General features: G+C 37.3%; 1 non-coding gene across 1 annotated transcript; it reads left to right on the forward strand.

The window, feature by feature from the left end:
* The first annotated feature begins 285 nt into the window (after positions 1-285).
* On the forward strand, positions 286-391 carry LOC132275729 (small nucleolar RNA R71). Its single transcript, XR_009470721.1, has one exon. It is a non-coding gene; the product is annotated as a small nucleolar RNA R71 (small nucleolar RNA).
* The last annotated feature ends 8542 nt before the right edge of the window (positions 392-8933 follow it).

An 8933-nucleotide genomic window follows, 5' to 3' on the forward strand; every position in this document is an offset into this window, starting at 1 on the left:
AATTATAAAATTTGATCGAACCTACAGTTCAAGGCTTCTATTTGAGCAACTAACTCACTAGATTTATCTACCTCATAAAGTTTTTCAACCTTATGCATTCCAGGTGAAAACCTAGACCTAGAAGAAGAAGCGTGTTGTACTGAGTTCTCACTTAGGGCCTCAAACAGTTCCCAAGAGTCAGCCGGACTCGTTCAAAGAAAAGCTTTATTGCTAGAAGCATCAACCATATTTCTATAAGAATCAGTAAGACTATCATAGAAGATCTGTATTAAATGCCATTGAGCAATATCATGGTGTGGACACTTCCTCAGAAGATCGTTATATCTCTCCCATGCATCACGGATCTGTTCTCCCGGGATTTAGGAAAATGCCATGATTTCTTTTCTCATTTGCATGGTTTTACCCACAGTGTAGTACTTCTTGGAAGGGACTATAACCAAGCTCTTGCTTTTTCCTTAAGAGAGAATTGGAAAAGTCGCATTCTGAATGAATCATTGGTAAGAGTATTCAACTTGGTAGTGGAACACAATTCCAAAAACACATCCAGATGCTTATAGGGATCCTCTGTTGCATACCCATGGAAGGTATGAAGCATTTGGATCATAGCAAGCTTGATCTCAAAATGGGTTGCATCAACATCTGGAAAATCAAAACATGAAGGAGAAATGTATGTGGTAGGAATAAAATGGTCCCTCAATTGTGGTTGTGGAGGGACAAGTGGAACCTGTTCTCCATTCCCATTACCATTACCATTATTACCCGGTGCATTACGTTGTTCAGCCATAGTATCAAGAGAACTTCCTATTGAATTTAGATGTTTTTTAAGCTTTCTTAACTGTCTAAGAGTTCTCTCTATTTCAGGATCATGCACTAAAGGTGTTGTCCGATTATGGCGAGTTAACATGCACTGGTTTCACTAATCCTAACAGTAGCAAAAATAAAATATTCCAAGCAATAGAAAACAATAAGAACTTACAAAAAGGTTAAATAAACCAAAGCTTTTTCTCCCTTAAGCGTCTTTGCCCTCACTGCTAACTTGTACCTGAAAAGAAAAGAAGTAAGGTGAGATATCAGAAAGTCCGAAGACTGGTAAACCAAAATGACTAATTAAAAACTAAAATAAAAACTAATCTCCCCAGCAATGGCGCTAAACATTGTTGTGATAATTTTACTCGCAATAGAACAATTCCTTGCAGAATAATGCTATAAAAAAAGATGTCGAACCCACAGGGAGAAGAGATTTATATTTAGTCTTTAACTTTGTTCTTTGGTTTACAGGTAACTTAGTTGGAAAGTTTGTTAGTTGTCATGGTTTAACAAACTTGAATTACAAATTAAATAAAAGCAAAGTAAATAAATTTAATGATCAGAGAGAGAGGAATCTTAGGGCTTTGATTTCACCACAACCATATACTACAGTTAATTATACTAACTCTGGGAATTTAATTATGATATTTTCCAAAGGAATTAAACTCAATAACATTCGTTCAATTCGGCTTTTAAAGAAAGATGTTTTAGAAAATTAGCTAACTATAACCTATCTGTGGTTAGCATGGATTATCCGCCTACCTACTCTAACTACTTTAACTACGTTAACTATGTTGCAAACAATCCACCTTCCCTTAGCATAGACTATGACAACATTTTTTTGCAAAATACGTTGGAATACCATTATATGACCTTTCTATTCTTGTGTCCAGCAGGGCTCCGCCAGATACCGTACAACAAGGTAAGTTGAGAATAGAAAACAAACTATTACATCTAAGACAAGGTAGTAATAGTTTATACTCTATTAAAGCATGGAAACCACTTGAGTTGTCTCAAGTGCTCATAATCATATAATCAAGAAAAAACATATATTAAAATTAATCCTAGAGTTAAAACAATCAAGCCATAGTATTTAGGTTGGGTTACATCAGTGCCCTAAGAAGGGAATTAGCTACTCATGACAAGGTTGGATATCATCTGTGTTGAGTTCATCTTCTTCGTCACGGATGACACTTCTCTTCTCAGGATCTTCACTCTTCAGGTTGTAGAAACCCTTAAAGCCACCACACCTTTAGCCTTGTGAATAAACCGGTAAAGAGATTGAAATTTCAGACCCCTTCTATCAAGGCTTACACCTTCCTTTATAGAAAAAAATAATATTTGATGGGCTTTTAGGTCTTCTAGCCCAACTGGGATGAGATAAAGCTGATTAAGAGAGCAATCTCGTACTTTAGATGTGACATGTCATGGAAGGCTCGAGCTTCAGGAACACAAGGCTCGAGCTTTAAGGTGCAGGCTCGAGCTTTAGGAACAAGGCTCGAGCCTCTCTGAATGGATGCTTGAGCTTCAATGAATGGGGCTCAATCTTTACTTTAGCACTTAGCCAATTTTCTTCAACTATTTTTTGAAGCGTCTTTTTATTCAACACTTAGCATATTTCTGGAACTGGATTCCTTTAACATTGCTCGATCCATGCTTCTTGGGCTCAAGCACTTGGTACAAGGCTCGAGCATTTAGGACACCAAGCTCAAGCTTCAGGACACCAGGCTCGAGCTTCAGTTGTTAGTGTTTGATCCTTAATGGATGGTGCTCGATCTTGGAGGTGAGGCACGAGACTTGGGAGCATAGCCTTGTAAATAAATCAACTCTTTAATTTTTGATGCCTCATGCTCGAGCTTGAGGGTCAAGGCTCGAGCACCCTTGGTTAGGGCTCGAGCACCTTAGGTTAAGGCTCGAGCTTTAAGGTACGAGGCTCGAGCTTTTGAGCCTTATTGACTTTTCTTCTTTCTTTGTTGTGATGCTCGAGCCTCAACACTTGGGCTCGAGCTCTAAGGCTTGAATATGTTCAAATCACCATTTAAGCTCTCGGCTTGCTCTGAATGACCGGCAACGACTCTGTAAGCTTCGTTATTATCATAAAGTCTCGGTTTTAACCATTTCTCTAGGAAAGTACCTACAAACACACATTAAGCATAAATTAGTCTAACTATGGATAGAAGTATCATTTTAGGCCTTAACATATATGTATTTAGGGGCTTGAATATGCATATATTTAGCGCTTATCATACAGTTTGCTATTGACTCAAAGGCTTGAAACCCTAAAATGACTATAACAATATATATATATATCGTATAACAGCAATACAAATCCTATCTCGAAGTGGAAATGTATGTGTCACCATTATCCAATCATTGGCCACGGAATTATTTGAAATTCCCTTGTGAATGTACCATAATACCCTTGCCACCTTTACAGAAAATATCTTCAATATGCATCCTTAGTGACAGCCTTGTAAATATGTATGTATATGAATGTATTACAAGCTTAATCACTAAGCAAAGAATGACAACCTGCATATTCTCATACCAGGACCATAAGACACGTGTCACAAGAGTTCTCAGTATATATGCATTGACCAAAATGCCCTTACAAAGATATTGTCAATAAATAGAGATTTCTGCAGCTGAACCTATGAACACTTAGAAAACCAGTGAAATTAAGCAATTCAACACAATGTACCATCATACACAAATGTATTATATCATAATACATATGTGAAAATACCTAATTGCCCCTGAGAAGCACTGTATCAAAATATCATTATTTGTGGTAGGGTTTTTAACCCTGAGATGTCTACAGAAGAGTCTTCAAGATAATGTACCTTTCTTAGATCATTTGGATAGTCTTCTCAACACTGTGGACCAAGCTACCCCTATGGGTCAATTAAATGCACTGTTCAAGCCAAAAATACTTGGATTTCAATGTAGAAAACCTTTTATGGGCTTTTTGACATTTAAAAAGGGCAAACCCTAATTCAAAGGTGGGACTGGCAACTTTGTTTTTAACAATTTAGGTTTGTCCCCTCTTAAAGTCAACCTTAACATCTTCAGGATCCTATTATCTTTCCTTATTGTTTCAAAGAAGAAGGATCTGAACCTTAACCTTGTTCACCTTCTAGTCAGCTACCAACTTTGCACACTCAGAAAGGTAGATATAATTTCACCCCGTTTCTTTTGACCGAAAGATTTGCATCGATACTCTTTCCTCTAAGAAGAACTAGAAGGAACGGATGCTAGTTCCACTTTCTGATTCCTTCCTAATGCCCCAAAAATTCGCTTTAGTATGTATTAGAATTTACCAAAGTCTTTACTCTGCATTTTGCAGCTGTTTTAGTCTTTTCCGCTTTATTTATAAGTTTCTTAGTATGACTTCAATCTTTTTCGAGTTATAGTTGCTAAGGAGAGGTTATTGTTTTTTTAGGAAGAACATCTGGAGCCATCATCATTCGGTAAAAACAATCTTAAACCCAAAAAACCTTTTTAGACTTGCTGTAGATGCTCCAAATGTTACTAAAGTGGATCTTCCAGACTTCAATGCCACTAACGTTACTAAGTAAGAGTTGAAAAGGATAGAGGAGCTAAAGATAAAAGCTAATGGCAAGAAGAAAACTGATGTGGTGCAAGGAAAAGATCTTCCAGAAGTCGAAGAGAATGTGCCCACTTTGAAGCATCCCAAGACCATTTCCAACATTATGAAGAAATCCCAAGATCATGTTGGAACCAAGGCTACTGGTGTCAAGATTACTAAAGGCAAGACTGCTGAAGTTGATGACTCAGTGATATATGAGTCCTGTCTACCTCACCCTACTGACCTTTTGTTTCCTTCATTAGTGAAGTTTGATAAATCCCTCATCTCTACTGCTGATTCGGCCATGGAGGACCCATATATGGATTTTGCTATTGTTAGGGCCATATGGCTTCCCCAACTCCCAAGGTTAAAATTCTTCAAAGGGATCCATAAGATAAGCTTCTATCTAATGCTTCAGTCCAGGCTGTCGAGGTAGTTAAGTTAGTTTTCTTCTTTTTGTATATTTGATCACTATATTTATCTAACACCATCATCCTTTGGAAAACCTATTTCACATAATGGCATTGGCCAAAGCTATATAGGGTAAGTCCCTTACCTTGGAAAGGGTGGAGTCTAAGTTAGATGAAGCTAACGAGAAGGCCGATTCTTATAACCAATTGAAGAATGAATTTGATCATCTTACAGACACCAAAGAGTCCTGGAAGAGGAAGTTCAAAGCTGCTGAAGTTCAAGTGAAGCAGCTTAAGACCCAGAATGAAGGTTATAAGGCATTTTTTAAGAATTGCAAGATTGTTGGGAAGAATGTATAGGAAAGATATCTACAAATCGGCCGTATTTGGAATGTAAAAGCTTTTCGGAATGGTTTTAACCAAGCTATGCTTCTAGAAGACAAGAGGACTGTAAAAGATCCCTTTGCCTTCGATACCGAGTTAAAGGTGAATTTTCCTTATGTTCCAAACCCGAAGGCTAGTGAAGAAGAGAAAATATTCGAGAAGCTCATTAAGAAGAATAATGTTGCTCCCTCAATAACTGCCTTTTCTTCAACTTAACCTCCTTCATCTACTCCTCTAGTTACTTTTGATCAATTAAAAATCATAAATGCTTTCTCCAGTGATACCCCAAGCAATCCTAAGGCCAAATAGCCTTAGATGATATTTATTTTTCTTCTTTTTGAACAATTTTAACATTAGATGATTGCAAAAACATTTATTCTCTGATTGATGGGCTTTTTCCAACTTTATTATTTTTTTTTTTCTTCCTAGTTGGTACTCACACACACATGTCTCTTCTGTGACTTGAACTGTTAACCTCCCTTTGGGAAGTAAAAGGCTGATACCGCTAAGCCACTGGCCCGTTGGTAACTTCATTGTATTTTCTTTTGAATATATACTATTTTGTTATCCATACTTGCTTTGTTCTGCTTTGTGCTTGACATTCTATATTCTTCTTATTTTATCTATGCTTCAGGTTTTGTATGATGCTTTCTATCTGCTTTTATCTTAGTCAATATTTATCTTTTCTATTTGACTATTGGATCATCTTCTGATGTTATTATCTTGCCTTTAGTACTCTTTACACCTTAGGTAATATTTTTATATCTTTTATTTGACTATTAAAATTTCTTCCGTTGCTTCTATCTTCGGCAATCTTTGTGCCTTATGCAATATATTTGTCTAGTATTTGGCTATTGGACTTTCTTCGTTGCCACTATCTTGCCTTCGGTTCTCTTTGTGCCTTAGACAAAAAAAAAATTTCTTGTTATTTGGCTATCGGAATTTCTTCCATTGCCATTATCTTGCCTTTGGCATTCTTTCTGCCTTAAGTAATGTTTTTGTCTAATATTTGTCTATCGAACATTCTTTCGTTGCCACTATCTTGCCTTCAAAACTCTTTCTATCTTGAGCAATATTTTTATCCCTTATTTGGTTATCGGACTTTCTTCCATTGCCACTATTTTTCCATCATCTCTCTTTGTGCCTTAGGCAATATTTTTATCCTTTATTTGGCTATCAAACTTTCTTCCATTGCCACTATCTTGCCTTCGGCACTCTTTGTGCCTTAGGCATTATTTTTATTCCTTATTTGGCTATCAGACTTTCTTTTATTGCCACTATCTTGCTTTCGGTACTCTTTGTGCCTTAGGTAATATTTTTATCCTTTATTTGGCTATCGGATTTTCTTTCATTGCTACTATCTTATCTTCTGCACTTTTTGTGCCTAAGGAATATGCAAAAATAATATATCACATGTATATTTATATTTTTCTTTTTTCTCTCTTTTTTTATTTATTATTTTTTTTTTTCAAAAACTATTGGCCCTCCCCCTGTGGCTTTGCTTATGTTTGCTTTTATTGGGGAAAAGTGCTAGTGGTGCCTTTGTTGGTGTGTCTAATCAAATAAGAACTCAATAAACATTCCACTTCTTAGCAATGTGGGACGATTTTACTTTTCCTTCTAAAAAAAATATATATATATATAGTACCAAAAATGGGCGCCTCTTTTCACCGCCATTATTCAACTAATGGTGGAGGGAGGCATCCACATAAACCTAGCAATTTGGGTTAAGTTATTTAAAGTATATTATATTTCTTTCTCTATTTAATATGGGACCATTGTTTGTCCTTATTGATAAAATGGAAAAAAGGAACAATGGGTGTGTCACTCCTCCACCTTTTGATTGGCAGAGGAGTGAGACACCCATTCAAATTTCAACTCAGAGACTGGCCTAAATATTAGTCACAGTGGTTGTACCCATTCGATATGGGACTAATGCAAGGTGATTTTTGATGAGCGTTGAATGTTGCACATTCGAACCCTTTAAATATTGATTATGTAGTAATAGTTATATTGTTTCAGTCATTTTCATGTATTCATCATCAAATCAAGTTAATTCTACCAAATTCAGGCCTTTAACGGTGTTTCCAAGGATCGGGAGGAGCAATGGAATGTTCGGGGACGATTCAGGGCTTCAAAGGATGAAAAATTAAAATTTGTGAAGCTATGATCGATCCTAGCGGAGCTAGGAGCTAGGATCGATCCTAAATACTCAAGTGTTCCTATCATTACGCTGCAGTTTTCCCCTTCCCTTTTCCCTCAAGGCAAGGAGGAACCCACTTAGAGCTTAATATCCCCCAGGGTTTGGAGGTTGGCTCGTCGTGTGTAGGTATTTATGTGCAACAGGGGTGTAATTTGGAACTGATTCTTGATAGGGCCAAATTCAGAGATTTGAAGTAGTCGCCACCTAACATCGAGTTCTGGTTTGTCGGGTCACCAATGGTTGGGAAGAATTTGGGTTGAATTTGGGGGTCCAGGATGACTCGTGGTCTGCTCTACCAAAGGTTGGATTCGGGGGTTTTTTTACGCTTGGGGAAGGTATTAGCACCCCAAGATGCCCGTACCAAGTACAGTTACCTATACTCTATGCTAAATTCCATTTCCATTCATATGATTGCGTGATGGCATACATTTTAGCCATTTGGTGGTGGATGGTGATGAAGATTTGGATGACGGATGTCAGTGACATTGGGGTGATGAGGGACATGACTGAATTTAGGGAGTGCCCTAAGTTACCTACGCATCCCACAACATAAGAATTAAGTCAAAACGTAGTTCAGGATTGGTAGAATAAATGGGGATGAGTCAAGATTGACTCCAAGTGAGTTTATGGACCTCCGTTAACGCTTAGAGGGATTAAACCTTAGGTTGTTCAAAGGTAGAGTATTGGGGCTTATGCCCGTGGAAACAAGCATTGATGTGCTTACTGGGATGAGTACTATGAAGGGTCTCTACCCAAAAAGGATAAAGTAAGTATTGTAGAGGGTCCCCACCCATGAGATGAGTATTGTGAGGGGTCTCCACCCAATAGGAGATGATGAATGTCGTGAAGGGTCTTCATCCATGCTGGTTTGAGTTGCTAAGATAGATAGGGATACCTTGGTAACCTGTTCGTCCTAAGTTACCTTAAGGAATGTTTGTTTTTTAATGTCAAAAAGTATTACTTCAGTGGCTTCAAGTTTGAATTCTATCTGCATTGTGTTCTAAAATAAGGTCCAGGGGTTGTAATGTCATTTACTACTATGTATCACATTGTACTCAGTGGTCTATAATAGTGCATTATAATGTATCATCCTGTTTTAATCAAAATCACTGTGACAGTGAAGGTCCAGTACTTCAGTTTTAGCTACAGGTGCTCACAGGGGTGTTATGGTCTTTTCTCATTTGCATTCCATTGACATACGTTTGTTTTGGTAATTGCATTGCACTGAATAGCTTTGGTTGAGCCTACATTGTGAATTATATAGCTTCAGGACTTTTTACTGGCTATGAAGGATTTAATTTGTTACAAGGGTATTTTGGTCCTTTCTATTTGTATTCAAGTGTGTTGCGCGTCCTAGTGGTCCTAGAGTGATAGTATATACAAGAATATTACATTTCTTGGAGGCTAAGTCTGGAGGAAAATGCAATTTACAGCCTTGCAATGTGTGTATATGAATTATGTTGTATATAGTGACAAATTAGCTTTGATGGCTTGCTGTGATTGGTTCTCTCATCTGAAAATATCTGAAATATGCTTTATC

Source organism: Cornus florida, unplaced genomic scaffold (genome assembly GCF_030987335.1).
Source record: "Cornus florida cultivar Cherokee Brave unplaced genomic scaffold, ASM3098733v1 CherokeeBrave_3.0.0_Hap2_Chr09, whole genome shotgun sequence".
In the NCBI taxonomy this organism is placed as follows: domain Eukaryota; kingdom Viridiplantae; phylum Streptophyta; class Magnoliopsida; order Cornales; family Cornaceae; genus Cornus; species Cornus florida.